The sequence below is a fragment of the Amblyomma americanum genome, chromosome 3 (genome assembly GCF_052857255.1).
Source record: "Amblyomma americanum isolate KBUSLIRL-KWMA chromosome 3, ASM5285725v1, whole genome shotgun sequence".
Lineage (NCBI taxonomy): Eukaryota > Metazoa > Arthropoda > Arachnida > Ixodida > Ixodidae > Amblyomma > Amblyomma americanum.
Window position 1 is genome coordinate 207,232,939 of NC_135499.1, and position 13,592 is coordinate 207,246,530.

Genomic DNA, 13,592 nt, shown 5'->3' on the forward strand with positions numbered 1-13,592 from the left:
CTGTGACTCTCTTCCCAATGCAGAAGCTCGATTCGGAAGCCCCCCATCAACTCGTGACGTAGGCGACACTTGAGGCATCCACGCTGCTTGGCCGCCTCGCGCCTAATACGGTGTTGCTAGCTACCCGCCTGTTCTCCGGAAAGGCAACTCGGCTGCAACACTGCAATTTCGCTGGACGACCGAGCTCACCGCGAGAGAGAAAATGCCCGAAGAAAGCACATCGGTGCTGTAGCGCAACTCCGCCCAGTGTATTTCCCGAGCGTCCTGATTCCAGGTTGAGCTGCCCGAATAAGCCCGCTTATTACAGACTACGGTTGCTGCTTGGGCCACATTACATATATACGACGAGACTGCCCGTGACACTGCGAGTTGTCCGCGAATATTAGCTGAATGCGGGGACCCGTTCAAATGGAAGTAAAGAGGCTGTGGTCCTTCCGCTTTTGTATGTGTGTTTGCCACTGAGAAAAGATGGCGCATTGCTCAATGGTTAATAATGTTCGAGCCGATTTCTTCAAACATAGCGTTCGTTGCACCCTTCACGCTTATTTTCTGCGCAGAGGGTAGCGCAGTGAATGTGTTGCTAGTTATTATTATTCCAGCATGACTCGTTCCATACTACTCATCCATTGCCTGAAGCACGGCCGCGCTACTGTGCTAAGAACACTGAGCAGCATGTACGGCTTATCGTCAGAGTGAAATAGAGCCAAAAACAAATTGACTAGCGTATTATACAGACTTTCTTTTTTTTTTGTCTAGGTCTATCGATTTATGGTTGACAAAAATTATCTCGAAAACAAACAGTAGAAAATATAGGTTGGTTGCATTGCCTTTGTGCGTCCTTTTTTTTTTGGTAAAGAAAATTAAAAGCCTAGAATTAAAATTGAAAAATAGAATAATTTTTTTTCTTTCGGTCGTGGTATACAGATATGTGCACATAACGTCTTTTGCGTGGTTTTGGATTCTGCTGGGTTAAATGTGTCGCGAATCACTGCAGCTTATGTTTAGCGAAGATGATATATAGAAGACGTGCTTTTAGGATGAACGCCTCTGCGTGTCACGTAAGTTCCAGCACGGCTCCGGGGGATGCGTTTTAGTTGTCTCGTTTTCGTTCTCTCGTCTTGCATGCATCGGCGCTTTAAAATGCCTAAAATGAGCCAAATTTTTCACGCAATCAGTTCTGAAGAAGTGAATAAATGTAATATAACTGAGACACTGAAATCACTGTCGATTCACAGTGTTTACATATTTGGACTCGACGAAAAACGCAGCAATTAACTATCAGGTGTAAGGGAAGGGAACATTTTTGCTGTGCAATGTAATCAATGTTCGTTGCAAAAATTTGAAATTTCGAAACTTTTCCACCAATTGGACAATAATTCGGGACTGAAGGGCTTGGCGAGCCATTGCCAGAAAACAATTGAGTTAAGACATGTTCTTACATCCGGAGCGAATCCAAATTCTACGAGGTACGGTTTGACGAATGAAGTTGCCCCATGCACACGGCGTGTTTACTTAGAAGCACGCCAACCGGCAATTTTTGCGATGCATGCTTCAGACTTAACGCGGCCATTTCTGTTCGTGCTGAAAACATGGCGTGTTCGTTGTATGCTGCAATGGCAAGACTGGGCCAATCCTTATATGGCTGCTCCTGTAATGACTTTCACTTGGACGGCACGTAGACGTCCCCCAGAAAGATTTGGCGAATTGCTAACACCGTTATGCTGTTGCAGCCGTGGTACCGTAAACGGATTTGCGCGCGCGCCAAGCATTACGCTGGCGTGCTCGACAAGTCATTTCTCCTTATGCAGCCGGCTACCCACTCCTAAAGAGCTGCGTAGGCGTTTTTGAAGCTGGACTTCGTCCCGACGCTTCTGTGGCTAATTAGGAAAATGAATGATGGAGTAGAGCAATAAATTATGCTTCGTTCCCTCGCCGGAGCGAGCTGTTTGCAACGATAAGTGCTCGTCACTGCAATAATTGGCTGTTACGTTACGAGTTTTTCTGTTGGTCCAGCGTGCTTTTGATTTTTACGGAAAAATTGCGGAGAAAAACTAATCTGCGGTAATATGCGTTCCGTGCTCGACGTTAGCGCTTTTGATGAGGGGATTCAGAAGAGGTCCTAGAGGGCTGCTTAGTCTACACAGAACTAAATTCGGGAATTAGGTTTTTACGTCATTAGAATCGGAATGAAGTTTGTGTTTCCTTTACTTTTTCGAAGAGTCGGGGTGCACCTCTCTTTTATGAGACATCTGAAAGGAAAACGGTAAGTGCTCCAGTTTTTCGTTTCAGTGATGCTCACAGGAAACAGGAACTCGTCGACTAAGGAAAAAGAAAGCCGAATAGGAAAGGCCAGATACGAAAGGAGGCGAAAGGGAGGAGAAAGACGTGCCTGCTGCTGGTTTTACATAATTAACTTAGAAATGAGGTGACTTCCTAATGACTTCGGTCGCAGATGAATATAATAATAATAATAATTGGTTTTTGGGGAAAGGAAATGGCGCAGTATCTGTCTCATATATCGTCGGACACCTTAACCGCGCCGTAAGGGAAGGGATAAGGAAGGGAGTGAAAGAAGAAAGGAAGAAGGAGGTGCCGTAGTGGAGGGCTCCGGAATAATTTCGACCACCTGGGGATCTTTAACGTGCACTGAAATTCGCAGATGAAGAAAAAGTGGTTTTGTAGTCAACGTACGACCCGCCGCGGTGGCTCAGTGGTTAGGGCGCTCGACTACTGATCCGGAGTTCCCGGGTTCGAACCCGACCGCGGCGGCTGCGTTTTTATGGAGGAAAAACGCTAAGGCGCCCGTGTGCTGTGCGATATCAGTGCACGTTAAAGATCCCCAGGTGGTCGAAATTATTCCGGAGCCCTCCACTACGGCACCTCTTCTTCCTCTCTTCTTTCACTCCTTCCTTTATCACTTCCCTTACGGCGCGGTTCAGGTGTCCAACGATATATGAGACAGATACTGCGCCATTTCCTTTACCCAAAAACCAATTATTATTATTATTAGTCAACGTACGTACAGGTCATGGAGGAGCCGGGGGTCGTGGGGGATATCTGCGCAGCGGACTTATGCCTATTTACGTTGGCACCAGATTTTGTTGCAGAGCAAAACGGTGATACGTGTGCGCTGTCGCTCAAGATTAGTGCCATCGACAGCGGACAATGCCTTCCCATTGCGATTGGTCGGTGAGCCAGCCATCGCGCCAATGCCGATAACGTTCACCCGCCATTTTCATTACACCGCGCGCCAGCTCTGTCCAGTAGTAGTAGCGCCCGGGTACTGTAAAGATATGTGGTCGCTCTCTCATATTTTATTTTTATTATTTATGAATACTGCGATCTTGTACACAAGATCATAGCAGGTGGGAACATTGTGTTAATATACAGAATTACAAACAAAACAGAATTGCACATAGAAATTCAACAAGAAAATACAGCGACAAGGTCAATTAATAACAATCAATGCAAATGCTCTTGAAATGAATGTAATGATGTCTGCCTGACAACATCATCCGTGAGGTTATTCCAATCAGTTATGGTCCTTGGAAAAAAGGAATATTTAAAACAATTAACTCGCGAATTTAATGGTGTTATAGAAAGAGAATGGCGATTTCTAGTTTGGTACCCCGAGGAATAAGTAAGGATTTGGAACTGTCAACTTGGAAATTATTATTAATTAATTGATAGAAAAGCTTTAACATATCGTAAAATATAAATACCTTAACACCTGTCACTGAATCGCGCGTTACACAGCGCTAACCACCCTGTCCCTTTTATAACTCACAGTTGCCAGTACCCAAATCATTTACCAATTACCCTGGGTGTGTGCTGCCTTTTAGGTTGCATTCTGAGGTGCTTTTCAGCCCAGATCGTGTCACGTGACCGCACTTATATGTGTCGCATGCTTGAGCGCGCCTCTGGGGTATGAGTGGGCAATACGCGACCCGGGGCGCTCTTTATTCTTGTTACGTTCACGCTCGGCTGCGTTACCAGGCGCTGCCTCAGGAGAGCGCTACAATTCCATTGGCCAGGGCTGAGCACCGGCAGTTACATGGGGCCGAATGCGGCTGTCGCGGAGAGAGGAGGAAGGCAACAATGGGAGAAACCATCGAATTATTCTGTCATACAATGGACGTCGCTCTACAGATTGTCTCTCATTTCACCCACAAAAGTCGCGCGTGATCATTAAGCACTGACGCCTAACTTACGAACCTGTCTATTTGACGCGCGTTAATGTGGCGTGCGAGCCTAATGAGCACGTGTGACGGTGCATTTTCACAGCTGTCTACTCTTTCCATCGCCATAAGAACGCGCAGACTGCACGCCGAGCGGCTGCCCAAGCATAGGGCGTCGAAAAAGTTTCCTTTCGCCCTGACTAAACTATGGCGGAACGCAACTTTACACACGAGTACTCGAGCCATGAAAAAAAGCAGTCCTAACTCTGTTATGTGCAACTTTGCCGGCGGCGCAACAAGACGTCAAAAAGTGGCACAAAAATAATAATAGCCCCCCCCCCCCCCCTCCTCCCCTTATCAGGTTTGTAATTGCACGTTCAAAAGATAGAAATATTTCTTCAGTTTTACAGCCTCCACGACCAGCTACGCAACAGGGAAGCCAAAGCTGTGGTAACGTCTTTTCTTTTGCTAAGAGTGGGGGATTAAGCTAAGTTATGCAGATGAGAAAATTCCTCTCAGCGCAACTGCAACTCGGACGCAAATCTGAACAAGGGGTGTTTTGAACCAGGTTACAATTTTTTGCTGTTTTACTCTCATTTTACCCGTTTTGGTGGTTCTTGCACTGCGCATGCAATTTTTCGGAGCAATTAGCTTCCTGCGCACCGCCGTGTGTTGGCGAAACTGCTTTCGCTTGGCCGCTGCCCTTGTGTTTGCGTACCGTGGCCGTGCCATTTGTTTGGTCGTTAGAAAAGTTTTCGTCCTGAGGCACCCAGCTTGAAGGGGAAAAGAAGCACTTAGCGAAATTGCGAGAAGTTCTTGCTGGACTTGTGTGCCAGGCAGAACTTAATCGGATTCTGTATCGTGTGGCACGCGAACAAACGAGCAAAGGCCGTGACAAAAGCCGCGAATTAAGGGAACAATGAAGATAGATTGGATGTTTTGCGTTGGCTCGGGCGTTTGGAAATGAACATTACACCGAGATTTCTTTTTATTCAGCCCGGCCACTGTCTGTATATTTTGAAGAAAATGATATATAAGAACAAAAAGTAAGAAACTTGTAACTTCTATCATTTGGACGCTTTGGGTGCTCAGTCAGGAAGGGCTAGATGATGCTCTGCGCCATTCGTCCAGTCAAACAGGCTGGCTTAGATTCGTATCTTCGGCCATGAATGAGTTCTGAACAATCTCTGAGGGAATTAAGTAATTGCTGCCACCTGCGGTTTTGAGCGGCACCTGGGTACCCGAAGATACATTTGTAGAGTTCATTCGATGCAGTGACCACTAAAAAGAGCCCTGATGTCTTTGCAGCAGCTGCATGCTCGAAAATGCCGATTTTTCTCGATGACAAGCAGCAGCAGCGAAGATTGGAACAAAAGAAAACTTGCAATGGGGCATGGTGAAAATACACCAAGAAGTGAAGTTGCGGGTTATTTTTTACATCTCAGGCTAAGTAAATATCGAAAAGAATACGCTAACTTCACCTGCCAACATGCGTTACACCGTGCCATAGACTAACTACAAAGCGACAAAAATGTACGCTATGAATTTTTGAAAAGGCAAAAGGACCCAAATCGAAGTTCTAATAAGCTACTGAAATGTTCGGTATGCCCATCGGCACGAAGCTACTGACCACTTCGCATGTATAGCAAGCCACGTGAAAAATTTTCGACCACGGTATTCATACAGGGCACCTCTGTGATAACTGCCTTGGGCGTCACGGGTTTAGTACATCTTCATTGAAAACTTCGACGTCTACGAGCCAGACATTATGAAATGAGCCCAGATTATTTCGTGTCATAAGAGCTATGCGGGCATCGGAGTCACGGCTCTCGCGATACTGCAGTTTGTGATAATGTGATCAAAGAGGGCTTGATGAGCGGGTTTCTTGAAGTTAGGATAAGGCGGGGAGGATGGGGGGTGCGGATAAAATATTGTTTACTGTCACTGGGCCTACAAGTTAGTTCGACGCCTTCGATTGGGTCTTTCACACCAAGTCGGACCAGCAGTACAAAACGGACCTATCGCTAGCTTTTGGTAATTGGCGACGTATAAATTTCTCAAACATTAGCGGCGCATATTAAATTCTGAAGTTGGCTTTTGAATGTGGGCATATGAGGCAACATAATGTGAAGGTAATAATTTTTTTGCTTTCATTCGTTCATATTTTGGTGATTAAAAAAAAACTACAGTCAGACATGACACTCGCTTTCTTCCTTTTTTTCCGTTCACCCCCGAAACAGAGAATAAGCATGACTACGCTGCGTGGAAGAGGAGCTGCCGCTGGCAGCCAACGCCGCTTGGAGCGGCGGAAGAGGAACCCGCTGGCAACGAATCGGCGGCCGGCGACAACGCGACCGACTGGGGCACCGCCGCCATGCAGCGCGACGAGTCGCTGGCGCTCATCGAGCTCGCCGTACTCACCTTCATCTTCGCCTTCACCGTGGCGGGCAACTCGTGCGTCCTGGTGGCACCAACGCGCGCCGCTCCAAGATGACGCGCATGTACTACTTCCTGGTCCACCTGTGCGTCTCCGACCTCACCACGGCCTTCTCACGGTGCTGCCGCAGCCTGGGCTGGGACGCACCACCTACCGCTTCCAGGGGGGAAACCTCTTCTGCAAGTGCGTCAAGTACGGCCAGATCCTGGGGACCCTACCTGTCCTCCGTACGTGCTCGTGGTGACGGCCGTAGACCCGGTACCAGGCCATCTGCTTCCCCGCTCTCCAAATGCTCCTGGACGCCGGCCAAGTCTAAGCTGCTGGTGTCGCTCGCCTGGGCCGTGTCGCTGCTTTGCTGCGTGCCGCAGCTGTTCGTCTTCAGCTACCAGGAGGTGGCGCCCGGAGTCTACGACTGCTGGGGCACCTACCTCCAGCCGTGGGGTCCTGCGAGCCTACGTCACGTGGTACGCAGTGAGCGTCTTCTTCGTGCCCCTGGTGGTGCTGGTCTTCACGTACGTGTGCATCTGCCGCGCCATCTGGCAGAACTTGTACCTGAAACGCAAGAGCTCGGACGTCGAGGGCCGAGGCAAGGCGTACCGCTTCAAGAGCTCCTCGCCTGGGGGGCGCAGAGTGCGCCTCGCACGCGCGGACACTGGTGCCTCGTAGCCACACGTCGGCCCGGGGCCTGTCTCGCGCCAAGATCAAGACGGTCAAGATCACTGTGGTGGTCATCAGCTTCTACATAATCTGCTCGTCGCCCTTCATCTGCGTCCAGATGTGGATGTACTGGGGCACGGGCCTCGACATGAGCGACGCCTGGACAAGTGAGTACAGCAATCTCGTTGGTTCATCATCATCGTCATCATCATCAACATAATCTCATTGATGCTCTGCTCTAAACTGCCATCCGGATCACGCACTTTTCCTGCCCCGAAAATTTCCGCTCTGAAGATATGAAAAGCACGAAGACGCATTTCTTTCCTCGTTTCTTTTTTTGTTCAAGTTTTGACGCAAATACAAGGTAAGGTCATTTTGTGGTTTTCTGAATTTTCTATGCACATCGTGGAGGAACACCCAACCTGACCGTTTTTAACAGGAAGCCCTCCCTTACAGCGTCCCTAAGAATTTAAATACCATTTAGAATCATAAATTATACACTGGCTTCTTTTTATCTGCATTCTTGTTTTAATTTCAAGGCCAGAAAGAAAGGGTGCTATAAATTTTCGTTAATTAAAAAGTAATTGCAGGCGCATGTCTTTTCCTAACGATATCTTAATGCCAAGATATCCGGCTCTAAAGGCACGGAGTCGCGAGGTCGAGTCCCGACAGCAGTGATCGCTGTAGTGTCGACTCAAATATTCCGTGTGAAGCTGTGTGTTTCGCTGTCCGCGGTATCGAAGTCAATATGTTGTGCACCAGGGAGCGAGAGCATACATGGCTCTCTCCGCCATCACCCTGCGCGGTGGTCTTCCTTGGGGATCACCACGTGGAGGGAAAACTTTCTGAAGCTCTCGCGGATGCGGTTTGTGGCACCTTTATCACTTATGCAGACCGTGGTCCTTGCGAGCTCGTCGTGCACTTTAAGGATTCCATGCACAGCGCGCAAAGCGGTAAGTGCGCTCGGCTCAGAGAGCAGAGGCGATCGGATAAGGCTAGAGAGATCTAAGCTGCGGTATTCAAGTGCTATTAATAGTTTAGCTGCCCATTATCAGGGCTTATAAATCCTCCTCACTTGAACACAAATTTGCACAACTATCCGCTGTTGTTACTTATTTTTGAGAAGAAAGGAGGTGAAAGGGGAAGCACATACCCACACCTCGGTATTTCATACTCAGAAATTCCATACAAAACTGTTTTTTTTAAACCGGAAATAGTATTTGAACGAAATTTTTTCATATGTTATAAAATTTCACTGTAACAATCAATATGTTGGCAGATCTCCCCTCGGCAGGTTTGCATTTTTTGCTATTAACGTTTTTGTTTTCGTCAAAAACGTTCCTTATTGGTTTTATATGGCAGCCTTGACTACTGGATGCGTGTGATGGAAAACTTTAAAAGAAAGATTTTGTTACGCATCGCAATAATGTAACAATACCTTCAATACTTCCATGCAGGTACCAAATAAATAAATAAATAAATAAATAAATAAATAAATAAATAAATAAATAATAACAGTACCTTGCAATATTCCAATATTAAAAATTTTTGCCCAAGAATGCTGGACTCGTATGGAGTGGCAGCCTTATGATGGTGACTTCTGCACACATCTAATCGACTGAAACTATTTTTTTCACAAAAAAAAACTATTTAAAAACAACTTCAGTAACCTGATCCGAATTTCATTTACTAATACCACTGCATTTCAGTCATATTTTTCTTACCAGTTCCTACGACGAAGAAAACTTCCAGTGAAAATATGAATTCGCTAAATTTTCTTTTCGACGCGTGCAACGGAAGTTATTTTTTTAATTCGTGGCTTCAAAGGCCGGAAACAACGAGTCCCCAGATACTTTACTGAAACTTTGACATTTCTTGTAAAGCGTGATAACTTGCTCTACTCAGCGTGTTTATGACGCACAGCTTTGTTCAAATTTGTTAATTTTTCGGATTTGTTATTTACGGCTTGCTGACAACATAATTTCATTGAGTACCGGTGACTAGAGTTTTCGCTGAAAATAACAACGTAAAAGTGGCCAAGTCTTACGGTTATAAAATTACGTCAAATTTAATTGCCATAGAAAAATTTTATAAACTGATTTTAATAATGAAAACAACTCTTCAGGAATTTTAGAAACGCAGAGTTCACGAGAATGCTTCCCAACATCCTATCAAGTATTTTACAGTTCTAAATTGACTTTTTACACAAACTAGGTTGAATTACAGTGCAGACAACAGAAACAGAAAGCTTACAGAACTACCGAAAACGTGGGAACCTCATCCCTCGCAATAGAGTTCACTGTACTGCATGGAATTCTTTGTGGCGAGTATATAACGATGAGGAAGTGCACACGCCTCGTTGTTTGCTGCTGCTGCAGCTCAGCTCAGAAGCGGCGTGCATCTATCTCCGTAATGTATGGTGTGAAGAGTCTACGAAACTTTATATTCCTGTACCAATGTTTTGAGCAGCTTTCTTTCGGTCGTAATGCAAGTGAATGAACAATATAACTTTCTAATATGCTATGACTGGGTGGGGGCGGCTTAAAATTAAACAAACACATTTTTGTGTATGAACAGGCGGTAGTCTAGGTGTCATTAGCGCCAAGGAGGCGAACACAGAAAACGAAAAGGGAGCACACATGCTCGTTCACGAGAATTGCCTACTGCATACAAGTGCAAACTTGCCGATTTAAACAGGTTGACACAATCGCTGAGCGAATGTACTTAGATGCCGTGGTTAAATTGATGTTATTCGCGTTACAACTTCAGCTTTACGTGTCCTGTACGTGTTCTTGTACTCGTGGTAGCTCATTACTTTCGCACAGACGTTGGTTTATGAGAAAAAGAGTTTCAATATAATACATACACCGTTCCCGTGCACATACAAAAGTCTAAAGTTGTGGTGATGGCTGCACTTTCAGACAAAATAGGTAGCGATTTCGACTACTTACGACAAGAAAAAGCAATCTTGTCCCGCCACATAGTTTATTTCTTTCGGGAACACGTGTCACATTTCAAGGAACCGCCGGCACGAGCACCTTATTCCAGAACTGAGCCCTGCTTTCCCTGCGGGGCTCGTAACAGCCGTTGCCTCCTGCTGCGTTCGAGAAGGCTTTTTATGGGACCTTTCCGTGCGTAATTTTATTTTTTTTTCGCTTGCCAAGCTAGAGAGTAGAGCGTCATTAAGCAGCCTGCCGTCTCCGCTCCCAAGGATAGTAATGCATACGTTATTGGCCTGTGCTGAGAAAAAAAAAATTTAAAGTTAAAAATGAAAGTGTCTTTCGACGTACTTAAAGTTCCATCACGGTCGAATACTCTGACTGCTCGGAAAGAGAGAGAGAGAGAAAAGTTTTTATTATGAGCCAGGGTTGGAGCGCGGTCGCCAGAGAGTGAAGCCCTTATAAGGGTCCGTGGCCCCTTTTGCCGTAGCTATTTGGGTGTTCCGGGTCATCAGGTTATTCTGGTCGTCCTGGGCGTGCTGCTCTTTAGCCAACAGCAAACAGAAGTTTTAAATTCAGCGGTAATTTCAACTCTAAAAGACTCTGATGGCTGGAAGGAAAAAGCTTTGTAACTGGGTTCCTCGGCGGGGACGTAACGCCCGCCTGTCTCAAATGGAGAACAGAGGGTGGCGTTTTTGGCGCCCACGAACAACGCGCTTTTCTGTCTTTTTGAGCTATTTTATTTATTTAGCTTATTTATATAATACACACAGCGCCTTTTGGCATTATAGGTGACCGGCCGTGGTGGCTTGATGGCTTTGCCGTTCGGCTGTGGCTTTCAATGAAGCGAGTTCGGTCCCGGTCGCGGGGACTGTACTGGATTCGGAAGAGACGTCCCTCTAACCCAGCGTCTCTGGGCTGAATTTGTTGTCCTTAATTATCATTCACGTAAGTACTTCAATACCATTACACTGGAAAGCCCAAATACGAAATATAGTTGACAATCATTCCATACTTACGCATTGCAAACAATAAACGATGTTTCGATTTTGTTCTTCGCGTTCCTGATCGCTGGCTTGAGTCCAGTTTGCACCACCATATATAGCGCTTGGAACACGCACATTTCGAAAGAAATGGTTTCATTATACCGACCCAGAAAAAGACCCATATATCCCCCCTCCCCTCCTGCATATGCCGTCGCTCGAGATCCGTCTGAACGAGCACCCAAATTCGGCTTGCTGGAATTTCCTGTCCAGGCCTGTTTTCGAGAATGCTGTTTCCAGCTTGCTCATAATGCAGAACTCGGGAGAATATGCGTCCGGCGGGTTTTCCAGCGCTTCGAGATGAAAAGAGTGGGCGGCTGACATATGTGAATGTCAACCTACACTCGTCTGTTTTTTTTTTGTGCTTGGGTGCCGCGAATGCGAAAGAGTTCACTTGCGTCTGTTGTTTAGGGAAAAGCTCAAAAAAAACGAACGAGGGATGGAGTAGGGGACACGAAAACACGTTCACAGTCGGGCCAGCCTGCACTCTACTTTGCCCTTCGCGTATTAATAATTAAAAAGCTCTCGTTATTTGCATTCACGAGTGCTGCAATTTTCGATACACAGTCAGCACTAGTTGTACACTCGGCGGGGCTCGATTTTATCCGCGCCCTGAGCACAGAATTCTGTTGGAAATTTTTGTGCTATTTCGGGCGATATTAAAAATAAAATGGCGTACAATTTGCAAAGCCAAAGTTTTAGGTTTTATACTTGTACATTATAAAAAAACGGTATACAGCCCGAAAGCTGTATACCGCAATTTCCGGTAACTAACTAACTAACTAACTAACTAACTAACTAACTAACTAACTAACTAACTAACTAACTAACTAACTAACTAACTAACTAACTAACTAACTAACTAACTAACTAACTAACTAACTAACTAACTAACTAACTAACTAACTAACTAACTAACTAACCAACTAACCAACTAACCAACTAACTAACCAACCAACCAACCAACCAACCAACCAACCAACCAACCAACCAACCAACCAACCAACCAACCAACCAACCAACCAACCAACCAACCAACCAACCAACCAACCAACCAACCAACCAACCAATCAACTAACTAAGAAAACAAATAAACAAATCCAGACCTCTAGTTCCAATAATTCCTCCTTGCCAACAGAAAGCAGACTTATTATTTATATAGCGATTCGTAATGTACGCCTGATTACATTCAGATGGATGTAAATTGGGACTCGGAATGCGAAATAGGCGGATTGGGCGGTGGCTGTTATGATGAACATGCTGCCTAAGTTTCGTACAAAAAATGTACAAAATTAAAGATACTAAGAAAGAGAGAGAGAAACAGATAATACTTTTACGAAAAGAAAGCTAAAAGGGTGTACTGCCTCAAAACACCGAGGTTGGAAAAGGGACATAGAAAGGACAGCAGTTGTTGCTGTCGGTTCCTCCGAATGAAATTGTGACTTTTACACGCGCCAAAAAAAAAAAAATCCAGAGCACTCCTCTTTAATTTTTCGCTGCACATGCACATGCACAAGAACCAACGGCCCACATAGCACGGTGAAAACCTCACCAGCATGAGGAATCAACAAACTGCCGCCATTAATGAGAGGCGCACCGTTCGTAGCGGTGCCGACAAACTTGTGCCCATTAAGTGAATTCGCTTCCTACTTCCAGACTCTTCGATAGAGTTGCTTTTTAATTGCTTCGCTTCAAGTGCTGAGCAGAGGGTTGCTGCAGGCATGCGCCCTCATTAAGGAAACCATATGGTCACTCGTTAACTATGTAATGCGCTGGTCGCAGCCTTCATCTAAGCATTTTGCGAGTGCACGAGCAAGCGTTCGTTCGTGCTAGCTTCTCCAACTCCTTGCTAGCTTTTTGTTTGTCGAAGAGGGTGCGCATTAGAATGCACAGTGCAGTGCAAACATCATTGGCTCTCAAGTGATCAGGCTGATGACGCCGACTTAATTCGTCAGCGCTCTGCAATAGTCTTGATTTACATGTTAGGTTCTTCGGTGCTAGTTTCCGTTCAAACACCGTTATAATTAAGGTTTGAACAGCAAAATGTTTTCACGATGTTTATCTTTGATGGCGAGAAACTAGATGTACTCTTGGAACGCAGTAATGAGCCGGAACGGTGCCGTAAATTTCCGTGTGCAGCCCGCGGTCTATACATGTTTAAACCGGAATTTTTTTTTTCGTGCTTCGCGTGCTATCTATTGGCGCGCTGTACACAGCATTTTATTGGTCAATATAGGCCAATAGCACATGAAATTCCCAATGCAATTCTGAGTATGAGGTGAGGGCAGTCTAGTAAAAACCATTTTTTTTTAAATCCATAACTGAGACCTGCGGACTA

General features: G+C 45.6%; 1 pseudogene; it reads left to right on the forward strand.

Annotated features, from left to right (window-relative positions):
* The first annotated feature begins 3,028 nt into the window (after positions 1-3,028).
* Positions 3,029-13,592, forward strand: part of LOC144124357 (oxytocin receptor-like) — a 52,693-nt pseudogene continuing 42,129 nt past the window's right edge.